This window comes from Rissa tridactyla, chromosome 1 (assembly GCF_028500815.1).
Source record: "Rissa tridactyla isolate bRisTri1 chromosome 1, bRisTri1.patW.cur.20221130, whole genome shotgun sequence".
In the NCBI taxonomy this organism is placed as follows: Eukaryota; Metazoa; Chordata; class Aves; order Charadriiformes; family Laridae; genus Rissa; species Rissa tridactyla.
In genome coordinates this window covers 113,785,969-113,798,916 of record NC_071466.1, presented here as the reverse complement: position 1 = coordinate 113,798,916, position 12,948 = coordinate 113,785,969, and the positions used below count along the sequence as shown (strand labels likewise).

The 12,948-nt window shown below is 38.9% G+C and overlaps 1 protein-coding gene across 1 annotated transcript in view; it reads left to right on the top strand.

Moving 5' to 3' along the window:
* The window catches only part of ROBO1 (roundabout guidance receptor 1), a 740,348-nt gene that overhangs the window by 144,806 nt on the left and 582,594 nt on the right, over positions 1–12,948 (top strand). The window lies entirely within an intron of this gene.

Below are 12,948 nucleotides of genomic sequence, written 5' to 3'. Positions count from 1 at the left end.
TTGAGATTACTAGTAATTATGCTGCAATTACTGGCCAAAAACTTACATCGTAATGAGTAACTGCCTTGAGTTCTGCAGGAAAGATGTTTTCATCCAATTGGCTTCAAAAGCATTTATACTTTGTAAGGGCGGGCATATTTAGGTATTCTCACAGTCATCAGTTAAATGAATCAATAGTTTATAATAAAAGCATTTCAGTAAAAAAAAAAAATCTCTTTCAATTTTCAATTATTTTTATAAAACAAAATGCTTTTATAAGCAAGCTTGCAGAGGCATGCAGTCATTGAACGGGTGAATATGAAAGAATGAAACCGCAATTCTTAATATTATCATTGTAAACATAGGAGAAGAGCTTGTATCTTCTTTTGTTTTCCCAGGGAAATTGTACTGGTTTTAGGGAGCACTGTTGTTGGTTCCTTTGTGATCTTTAATGTTTTAGAGATATGAAGTGGGACCTGAATGCAGTAAAAAGTACAGGCAGATCAACTTTCAAAACTGTTCCACATACGTATGGTAACCACCCTGTAATTCAGATAACTTAGTTTAGAATAATTACATTGATTGTATTTTAATTTTAGAATTGCTGCAGTATATCACAGATGCTGCATCATGACAGTGACACATTCCATTATTTTAGAGGCCTACATATTTGCCTAGTTAGTTTTCAAGACTGCAGAAATTTGAAAGGATGAAAACATATGACACATAATTATACTTAATTGTGGAAGTTAGCCTGAAATACAAACTGCTGCATTCATAATCTGTCCCCTCTGAAGGGCATTGTTTAGGCCCCTGTCAGATAAGGGTTACGTGTAGAAGATACGGAGGCAATTCTCATGCAGCATATCATCACATCTGAGAGCTGACAAGTAGCCAAGGCGGCTGGAACACTGCCAGCCAGGCTATATTTTATTTCTCTATCATTTATACTGCTTGCTATGATACATGGTACTATCTTTTAATCTTGTTTCCTATATTTAAAAGAGTTCATTGAGGGGGAAGAAATCACAGTACTGCTGCTTTAGAGAGCGTGCTTTGTTATTAATATCGAGCATAAAATTTAAAATGCGTGAATTTGTAAAGGACTCTTCCTTCCTCCTGCCCCCAAAACACACACAGCAAGCTTGCCAAAAGGCTTGAGGAGAACTGTAAAGTCTTAAGTCTAAATGAAGTCCTCGCTGCGGTTTTAGCACTTTTTGCTACAGTCTTCACTGAGGCTCTGGGATGCGCTCCCAGATTATCTTTATTTTCCCTCTCCTTTATTATGTTTGGCCTACTTTGTTTCTAGCTCTTCCCTCAGTTAACAGGTTGATTTACAGAATCTTCTGCATTGACCTATTGAATATTACAGTTTTTTATGCTTGCATAAGAATGTATATTTTCCTGCAGTGATTTCCATAATAACAAGTGTATTGATGCTACTAATTTGGCAATATGTATTTCATGTGATAGCAGAGACAGGCATGAAATGGTAGCGAGCGAGTCTGTTTACCCAGCTCAACCTAATCTACCTTCTAGTGATGACCCTTCTGTCTAGGAGGTCATGTAAACTCTCTTAGGCGATGTATACACCGATCCTTTGTGTGTGTGTGAATTTCAATGACATTTTACATTACGGCTAGAATAAATACCAACAGGATGTTTTGCCAAGGGCTTAGTCAGCAGTCTTCAAAACTTCTGAAATTAAATTAGAAAGAGCAAGTAAAATGTCTTGACGGGCAAGAGAGGAAAACACAAAAGATTCAGAAGAGCTGAGAAGTGTTCATAGTATCACTTGGAGTACAGGTCTTTCAAGAGTATATATCAGGACTAAAAAGAAACACAATTTTGTACAAAACATCTATTTTTGAAACTTTCTGCCTAGAAGAGATGTAAGGGAGATAAGCATATGTAGTTATACAAGAGAAGTACACTATGCGTATCAATATAATACCAACAACATATTTGAAAATGATGGAAAAGATGACATATTTATCAAACTAACAATTTCATTTAGAAATATCTTAAAAATAGCCAACCTTTTATATGGCGGTTAAGATGTAAAATAGTTACATTTAGTACTCTGGAAAGCATTAAACATCTTAGAAGTTAAATCACTGTACTCACTTTATCAATCTCCTGAAACAGGATATATGCCAAGAAGTGTAATGGAATGGTTTCAGGTAGCAAAAAAAGCTAAGGAAAGTAACATTGCCGGATTTGGCACGTATTGCATTTGACTAATGAATCACTTCCCTGGATTGGGTTTCTAGTCTAGAAGGCAAAGCAAATAAACACATCTAAGTCTGCCTTATTAGCTGATGTTTGTGAAGTAGTTGATGGATGAGGGGTGTAAATGTTAAGTGCTATTACCACAATAAGTAATCTTGTTGTGATATTTGAATTGCAAGAGAATCTAAGCCTTCAGACTTTTCTTCTTAATTAGATCTCAGTGAAGAATATGACACTTTTACTACTGAAATAATTAGGGCATGTTTAGGGCTCAAGGGTCAGGAAGAATATGGATCCATTGACCCAGTAGACAGAGATGAGGTATTTACTACCTACTTATCTTGCTCAAGAGACAGACTCAAAACTCACTATAACAAAATACCATATAGGGAGCAAGAGTTATCACACACTTGCATCTCTCAAACACTAATCTAGCCCAAAATCCAATCTGGTAAACTTTGTTCCCTTAGATTTCATGATGATATTGTCATCTTTTTCATATTCTTATAAATGCACCACACGTCTCACACCTTTATAAAAGCGCTCTATAAAGACATCGGAATTTTTCAAAAACTGTAACTGAACACTTTGCATGGTGCAAAATACTAAAGTAGCAGGCCCTCTGTGCTTTTTGTCTTGTATTTTGCTTGGTAATCATGTGCAGGAAGGATGCAAGAAGGCTTGCAAAGGTTTATCTCCTTTAATCATGAGAAAAATATCTTACATGAAGCTTTTCCATCATGTTCGGAATTCTCTATAGTTTGGCTTTCCTGCAGGGGCATTCAGTGTCACAAGTAGTTGATATAGTCATCAGACAGAAATGGCTTTTTTCTTTCTTGATTTTTTTTTTTCTTCTTTTTGTCTTGGGGTCGCTCTTTAAATAGTCCAGAAGTCTGACTTGAATAGCTATTATTTCCATATTGTTAAAAACATGGTTATACTGCTTCCTAGTGGTGGATACAAGAATATCTTGTTCTCATTTGGTGAAACTTCTTTTGTGATCGTGTGTGTAGTGTTTTATTCTTTGGATTTCATACAATACCAGAGTATTTAGAGTTTTTCTCTTTTCTGTTCCATGCTTTTATATCACTGTAGATTGAGTACAGTGAATTTGTCCTAGACGATACCAGTATGTGTATGAGAATATAAAAGCAGAATGTCCCCTTTACAAGGGGTCTTAACCGAAGGCTACAGCATGCTGTTTACAATCCAAGACAATGATTAGACTAGGCTGGTGGCTGTAATTTCCCCTGGAGATGGGCAAGCAAAATATTCTTTTCCCTACCTCGGTTGTGACTTATCTATGTTGGATAGCAGCACACGCTTCTAGAAAGAAGGTATTTTCTAGGGAGGGAGAGAAAATGTAAGTAACTCAGAATATGTGGAGATCCATTAAAAAACAGTTTGGCAGAGGGAAATGTCTGTCAATGAGAGAGATGATTGCTTTTTGAAGCATTCATTGGGAAAGAAGTGACACCGTGCACTGACCTCCCCAGGAGAACAAAGCTGTGAGTACCTTCAATACGTTAGTGATATTAGCCTGGTAGTACAGATGTAGGGCTGAGACTCAAGAGATCTGTACACAGCTCTTACTTCTGCCATCAATTTCTTACGAACAGTTGGGGATGTACCGCTCCGCACCAAAGTTCAGCACTGGCAAAATGGCAGAGTTAGGTTTCCCTCTCCCGCCTTTTGCCTGCTTGGGGACAGACTTAACGCAGTTATTTATGTTTAACTATCACTTGAATATTCCCACTAAATTTTAGTGATATTGTGGAAGCAATAAGGTGAGTGAGGGGTGGTGGGTCTGTACCTCAGAGCAGAACAGGGGTGTGCAGTGTTTAAACAGCACCTGGAGCTGGAGATCCCAGTGCCCGGCTCTGGGAACACAACTATGGGTTCAGCTGTAATAATTCTTCCTTGTTTCACGACTTCGCGAGGTGCATACTTTGTTTCTCTCTTTGAGTGGTTTTTTTACCTAGAATCACAAATCCATCCAGAAGCAAAGAGAGAGAATTTTAGCAGAATCCACATTTTCATATTTTTTTTTAAAAAGTAGCTCAGTTTCCCTAAAATTGCTTTCCACTGTCAGCTGGTTTTCTTCCAAGACTCCACGGCTCACGAACCTACCTACCATTGTAATGACTCAACTTAGGTGGTAAGAAACAGAATTGGTAGCATCTCAGAATAGCTATGACCCCTCCTTGTGTTTGTAAGAAGAGCTGAATTTGGGATTATATGTCATTCACAATCATATTTTCTTGCTAGACATGCTTATTTGTTGATTCGTTGTAGTATGACAACTGATAAAATACAATATGTCAAATAAAGAAAAAATAGAATCTGTTCTTAGTACGCAGAATACTTTCCTTATACCACTCACTGCTGTTAATAGTGGTTACGTATATGACTCCCCTGTGCATTAAAATGAAAACATACCCCTTTGTGTTTTGACAGCAATATACCCCAAGTAGTGTTACGTAACATTCAGAATTTCATTACTGAAAATTAATTCAGCCTAGAGCGCGTCAAATTTCAGACATTGGGTTATCAGGGTTCAAAATAACTGAGTGCAGATGTCTTTGTGGGAATTTTATGTATTTTCCATAGCCTACAAAAATCTTGAAACTAGTCTGTATGGAGTGATTTTAGCCAACGACCCACGCATTTTCCTCTTGCAAATTACACTTCACTTATTTCACCAACTTTTACCGAAGTTATATAGATACAAAACTGCTGTACTCTTTACTTTCATCATAAAGCCATTCATAGCAATTTCTAATTCACATAAAAATTGCCAAACCTAAAGCGTGGGGATGGTTTCAGAAGGCATTCTCTTTCAAACCCTGCTGGGGTGTTTAAGATATAAAATTAATGTCTCCACTATGTTCTTTAGATCTCTGCAAGAAATTGTTGCCCTCGAAGAAGGGATCACAGAGAGGACCTATCCCTGTACTCCAGGCGTGTTAGTAGTTACGCTACCATGTTAGTGTAAGCTACTGTTGCTCACATGCCCACCTGAGCAAAACGCGGTGGATATTTTTGTCTGCAGACGTTTGGCTTTTGCCATCCGCTGCGTTTTGGTGCTTTGTGCCTGCCCCAGCCCCGGCCCCAACATTGCATGTGTGTTTAAGCCGTTGTTTATCGTGAGCAGCCCTGGAGAATCTGACGGCTTGAATTCCCCTGTCAGAGACTAATATACAGTGTTTTCCAGGGGATTTGGATTTTTATTGCGTTTATTTATAGAGACTGTTCTAGAAGTTTAATTGGGCCTGAAATTTTTTACAAAGCTGTAGGCTGTAGGCAATTTCTGTAATTACCAGTGACAAGGTGTTTCCTTTCAACATAAAACAGCAAAGCTCCTGTAAGTAACTACCAACATCATTTCTTTCTTTTAAGTCAGAAACAGCTATCGGCTTTCAATGGTAAATTACAGCTGAAGTTATTCTTTCCATGTTGAGAAAGGCAAAATAAAAATGTTATGAACTAACTCACATACTGACTGATTCTGCTATGCTTAATCGGTTTAAATAAAATTTTACTGTCCAAGTGGTTTTATTTAGTTTAATGAAACTAAAAGCTCTTTCTGTTTATGCCCACTATTAGTGAGGATGGCATGTTTTTACCAATGCCTAGAGTATTAACTGTGCTTAGCAGTAATTCTATTTAGTTAGGAACTTGCCCTAATCTGAATGAAAATACACAGAAAAACGCAGGAAATCCAGGAAAAGATGGTGATTTTGTCTGGCTAACCAGGGACAGCATTATGCAGAGATTTTATTGATGAATTTTTTTCTTTAAAAGTAACAAATGTGAAGTTGGGGTTTTTTAAATAAAATTCAACAGCAATCACTGAAACAATTGATGTAGTTTAACATGTCACTCATCAAAATACACTGAAGCTTAACAAGAGTGCAGAAGAGGCTATCACAGGAACCGTCAGTGATCTGTCCATCTTCATACCTCAAATCCAAAATTGCCAACGGCAAATGCATAGGCAATAGAAGAACAAGGAAAGCCCGCCTCTCTAAAACACTCCAAGAGTTTATCTTTAATAGCTGTTAGCGGGTGGGGGTGTGGGGGTTGTCCATTAATTTGTGTAAACATTTTTTCAAATCATGGAAATTTTTAGCATCTTCTGTGTCTTGTGGCAATAAGTACAATGGCTTCTTTGGCTTTTGAGAAAGAAATCTGGAGGATATAAATATGCCACCTGCTGCCACCTACTTCTGCTGCTCTGTGGCTCTTGTGTTGAAGCTGGAGAATATTCTTCCTATCCTTGAGTAACCTCTTCTTAGGTATTACTATTTTTAATCCAGACAACATGCTAGAGATCTGGTATTTCTGAATATGAAAGAGGATGTTGTGCTTAGTCAAGTGTGAAAGCTCTTGAACTTAGTAGATGTATATATGTAAGTAAAAACTGTGGACATCAAAGCATTCCCAGCAGTTTTTGCCTTGGTGATATGTAGTCAGGGTCATATTTTTGTTCATCAGCATAATACTCGGACTCAAACAGGAAGCCTACTTGTAGCTTTGTTCTTTATCAAATATATAAATTCATCGGTTTTGTTCCTCTTAATGCCAACTGAATAATCATGATACAGTAGCAACTTGGCAAACTGCTTGAAAGAGACTGGAGTCCGAGGTGAAAAACGAGTAGGTTTGGTCTCATCAGGTAAAAAAGAGCATAAGGTTTCTGCAACAGCTGGGAGCAATGTGAGATGCTGTGAAATTACCTTCAGCACAGTCTTTGTGCAATGCTCTACGTTAGTGAAGGGTTGAAAGAGAGCAATGAGATGGATTCCTGGGTATATACGTAAAGATGTTTGTACATAAGATGAGTCATAGGAAAGCAGAAAAATGATAGAAAAATTGAGCTAACCAAAACCTACTTGATCACAAGGATTTTGGATGTCCCTTCCCCTGTTGTAGTACTTCTACGTAGTTTGACTGATTTCAGTTGATATACAGCTAATTAATCCCAGAGAAAGATGGAAGAAATTAATCCCTATTATATATTTGTAATTTGACATTTTGATATTTGTGACTAGGGGTGAGAAAACACCAGTTACCCCTTGTTCTGCTTTTAAAGCATGTGAGGTGTAGGCTTGCGCTGCAGAGGGGGAGCTGAGGAAGGAGGGACTGCAGGAACAACAGACCCTGGGGAACGCCAGCGGCATCGCTGCTCTGGTGAAACAGCAGCCCAGGGGACCGGGGAGTTGGCCGGCCAGCCATATTCTCGCTATTTCTACCAGTTTGGGCTGACATTACTGATTAATTCCAGTTAAATGTACCATTTTAAGAATGAGGTAAAACTGGAACAAAAGAACAGCCAGTGACTGGCATATATGGCGTGGGGCTTTTTCCTCTCTCCCCCTCTCACCCTTCTTTTCCCTCCCCTTCCTCCCTCCCCCTTCTTTCTCCTTCTCTTGTTCTTTATCAGTAGTTTACACGCTTGTACGTTGATTTTTAGGAGACAATGCAATTTCATCCTCCCACAGCAGCAATCTCTAGCCTATCATTCAGCATGATGCCTGAAATACTATATATTCAATATTACGAGGCTGAAATAATGCAACGTGCATTACATGTTTGATTGCAAATGGTAGCTCTGCTCTTGCCCAAGCCATTCCCTTTGATTTCAAAATGCGTTTGAGCGAGTCCTGTTGCTGCCTGGACGTGCCTGCCCTCCCCGGCAGTGCCAGGAGCAGCTCTGGGTGAGGTGGGAGAGCTCCGAGCAGCTGCTCTGCCTTCCCCGCAGCAGCAGCAGCAGCTCAGCAGCCCTCCCCGACCATTTGTTGCCTTAGTTTATGACATTTCTGCCTTTTGTTTTCATGCCGTGTGTGTTCAGAGACCTCCTAAGGGGCTGCGTAGGAGAGCTCTGCCACAGCCAGAAACACTGAAGCTCCTGAACTGTAACTCTAGGCGCATGAAGAAATATAATACGGCTAGGACAAAGCTTAGGATAGGAGATAATGTCTGTAGACATTGCTTTTTTTTTTTTTTTTTTTTGTGATGCTGCCCAACATGTCTAGGCTGTAATGGCTGCATCGCTGCTCTCATGCAAAGCCTTTGGCTACCACAGATGAGGCTTACTATGCAAGAAAGAGAGGCAGACTTGCAGCGCAGCCTCAGTGACGTTTGCCGTCCCATCTGAAATGTATTGTTAGTGCTGTTAGCAGCAAATCACAGGCAGCACCCACCGCTCCAGTGCAGCTGGATGTAACTTCTCAGGTAGCCAACATGCTGTTTGGGCAACCCTTGCCCAAAATGTGTGCTCCTCTGCTGGGGTGATGCAGTTGGATTCGTCAAAGACACGGTGGGGTACAGGAGCCTGATTGTGAACAAAATGGGGTCTTAATTGCTTGCTGTGGCAATAGCACTGAGTTGCACCTTGCTTTTTTTAATTTGTTCAGGTGTATTTGTTTGTTGTATTCTTTTATGCATGAAGCTGCTCAGGTGAGCCAGTGTACCTGTTAATCACTTAATTTCTGTTAAACTCTTAATTCAGCTCATATTGTTTACACAGAGCGATTTCAAATTTTGGAAGAGGGAGTAGAAGGGGTCTTTCTAATCCATCTGTTCACTTCTATAGTTGAGTGCTTTGTGGCTAGCATTGTTTCTGTGCATCTTACCGTTAGATTCCTTGACAAGCCTGAAAGGTAAATCCCTTTCCTTGATCTTTCTCGCCTTCAGCCTCAATCCTGAATTCTACATTCAGTTCTTGATCGTTTTCAACCTAAAACACGCAGGCCCCTCGAGAAGTCAATGCGATGTGGCCTCAGGATGCTGCCCTTACGGCTCTCAGCCGTCCCGGGGCCGGTGCAGGGGCCACCGAACCCGCCGCGCTGCGGCCGCCGGCCCGGGCGGGAGCCCGGAGGGCGACCGGGGTGACACCGCGGATTTTGCGCCTTCAGGGAAGGAAAACGGCGTGGGTATGCCAAGATGGTAATGCACAGAGATTTTTTTTTTTTTTTTTTTTTTTGGCAACTTTAGTAGAAAAAGCGGGTGAAATTTTTCAACGGGTATCTGCAACGCCCCGGCTGAAAACGCAGGCGAGCTGCGGCCCCGCTTTTTTTGCAGAGGCGCAGCTCCAGCCTTCTTCTGCCATCTAGTGCTCATGTCAACTTCAGCCAAGTGGTTATCGCCGTTCATCTTTCTTTAGGACAAAAACATTCAAAAATAAGGACGAGATGAAGAAACAGCATTTGTCAGTGTGAAACAAATTGAAACTAATTTTTTTTTTTTATTTTTTTTTTAAACAAAAGCCGGGGGAGCACTCAGTACAAATGGCGGTTTTTTGCATTCTAAGTAGAACTGCTCTTGTTGACAGTAAATTAACTGGTGTTGTCAAGGCTAACATTTTCCACTGGTAAAGCTGTAAAAAATTTTTATTACAGTCCCACGATTTTGGATTTTGTTTACTTAAGAGAAAATGTATTTTAAGAGAGAATCCAGATATTCCATACAGTGTCTCTGTTACCACAAATAGTTAGCTCTCAGATTCTTCAGCCTTTTTTTTCAACCTAGTTACTTTTGACTGATTCACACTTGTATTTGTGCAGTGTCTGACTTCTGAATAAATAGTTGATTATATAGGCTTTTAAAACTAGAAAATAATTGGTTCTATTTCAGGTCTTACAAGATGGGGTCTTCTTTATAAGACATTACTTCTGCCTCAGGATGGTGTGTAAACTTATTTAACCGTCTTCTGGGACGCCTCTTACACTCTGGAACAAAACCCAAAAAACAGTTGTTTCGGGGGGATTTGTTTGTTTGTTTACAAATTTGTGTTAAATTATAACCAGCAGTGGTATGGCTGAGAAAAACCCCCAAACCAAACATTTTCAGAAATCTAAGGTATAAGAGTGTGCTCTTGAAGAGCGAGTCTGTCCCATTTTGATATTTGTCTGAGGAAAGGAAGGAGCTGGGAAGAAGAAGGATGCCTTCATTCTTACAGTAACAATACATTTGGCTATGGCAAACAGAAGGAAAGGTATTGGCCATATTGGGAGCCAGAATGTGCTTTATCTGGGAACCTAAGCTGTGCTATGCCTTTCTAGATCTTGAATGGTAAGACCATTTGCAGACTGCAAGTAAACCACGTGCAAGAAATCATGAGGGAGCCAGTGATGAACGCTAGACCACAAGACTGGAAGTAGTTGGAATGGCTGGGAATCATATTATCCCAGCCATGCTGAGAAGCAGAGAAAATGATGAGAGAATAAAGAGGTTTAAAAGAGATACAGAGGGAAATTCCAGGGGAAAGAAACAAAAGAAATACAAAGCTAGTAAAAGAAAATGCATCATTTAAAACACTTTGTGCTTAAAAAGGATCAGATCCATAAACAGTGAAATCTATTCCATACCGTTTCACTTCAGTGGAGCTACACTAGTTTGCAATCACTAGATTTGTCTAGACTTAAGGAGTATCATTTCCTGTTTTGAAATCTGAAATTCTCTCTTCATATGTTGCAATTGTATAAAAATGTACAGATGAAGTGCAAATGCGTAAAAGAATTCCATAAAATGCCTGAAGACTGCATTGTTTGATATGCACAATGGATTCTCCATGGTGCCCCTAATTGTCCTTATCCAATTTTAATACCACCTCTGATCAGTCCCTGGGCATTGTCCTCTAAAAGCATAATCTCAAAAAAAAGCTAAAAGGTAATGAAGAAAACATTATTACTATATGTTTATTGATAGCTCTGACAAATGTATGGTATGATTTTCCAGTTCTTCTATTAAGCACTGACCATATTTTCATGGTTTATCCAATTTTTCAGGTTTTATTTTTACCCCCCCCCCCCCAAGTATTTAACAAAAGGTTGATATTCTGTTAACTACTTCTCAGTCATCATTGTATTCCACTGGAATATGGAACTTTTCAGGGATAAACCGCTATGTTAATACAACATTTTTTTCAGTGATGCTATTTAACTGTGGATCTGAATTCATCGAGCCATTGGGGTCTTTAACCGATTTTCTAATAAGTTTTCAGTTTCATTGGATCGAAATTATGTCTCAAGGAGCATCTTGTGACAAGAATTACAGCAGTGATTTCATTTCTTATTTACCTATGCAAGATAATAAAAATAGTTAAACACTGAAAAATAATAAAACATTGGCTATTTCTCAAAATTCTTGTCAAATTCACTGACAAAATTCACCTGTAGTGAAGGCACACAGAGATTTTTTTTCTGTTTATGAAAGCTTACAGCTCATGCAAAAGAGGCCATGTTGTGTCCTTGTTTTGAAGCTACATTGGAGGACAATTAAAAATACATAAAATCATACAAAAAATACAAAAAACAACCATATTTGAGCAACAAAGTTTTTAGTATCTTCTATCTAAGGAATTCCTCCCGCATCTTTCTGGTTATTTTCTATGAGACAAGCTAACAGGATGAAATTAAACCAGATTAAAATATCCTGCTGGCATGCTGAGCAGTACAGTATAGCATAGATCTCCAGGAAAAGGATGGATCAGGAAATTGTACATTGTATTTCATCAGTGATACCAAGCTTTCACATTTCCTTCAGATTTGGATCCTTTTTGGTCTTTGTGGTTTGCCCCATTAGGTCAGTCATTAGAGCATCTGTCATTCATTTTGGTGGCCAGCCCAGGCCAAACCACGACAGTGGTCACTAGAAGAATTAGGGACATAGAGAAATTTGGCTGCCTTTCCCTTTCAAAAGGTAAAAAAAAAAAAAAAAAGACAAAATTGAAAAGACAATGTGGTCATGAAGTTCTTCCTAACATTTCTCAGCACCTTTAAAATGTCAATAACGATACCTGTTTTTCTATCCTATTTTGAAGAAAGGCAAGCAAATCCTGCTTGTCTACTTTGCTTTTTACTCTTAACAGTTAGAATTGTAATTTCATCTTTCTCATACTTCCTTTGTCCAAGCATACCACAAGTTTCCATCTTTCCTCTCCTTTGGTACATGGATTCCTTGTCCACGAAGAGCTTCTTCAGCTACAGCCCAAACAGCATTAGAGCATGGTGCAGCTCTGCAGTAGTTCACCTCTGAACTGTAGTCCACTGAGTTTTGGTGGGGTTTTTTTCAGCTTTCTGGAAAATATGATCCTGTCTGCTGCTATTTATATGTTGTATACTTACGAAGTAAAAAACCCCACTGCTGTGTTTTGCTTTCTGTCAGATGTGGCTCATAACTTTAACAGCTAACTTTATGTTTACAGAATAGGATCTTTGCACCTCTTTGTGCTATCAAATGTGAAATTTATTTATATTATAAAACATACCATGTTCAATCTTTTTATTTTTATTTTCTGGTATGAAGCATCTTATGACCAAAAGAAAAAAAAAGACGATGTGAAAATCAAGGAAAGAATGCGTGTTTCTGGTTTTTGTGTGTTTACCAGTTATCTAAGAAAATTGCCTACGCAGAAGGTCTTCATCCCACAAGTCAGGTCTTTGTGAAAGTATTCCTACAACCATTAAAGTAAATTGATTTTGTCAGGGTTCAGCCATCCAAAAATATCCTGTACGGTCTGAACTTTATAACACTCAGCACCCGGTCTTGTCTTTATTCCTTTCAGAATAGCTTCTCGGCATCCAGTCCTATCTGTATTCTTCACAGATAAACAGGATTATTTGTTTTTAAGTCAAAATCAACACACCTATTCAGAACTGTCAAGTATGTGTACATTATTTATGCAGTAGCAAAAACTCTGATGGATAAGGATGTTCAACTGTGTATTGCGAT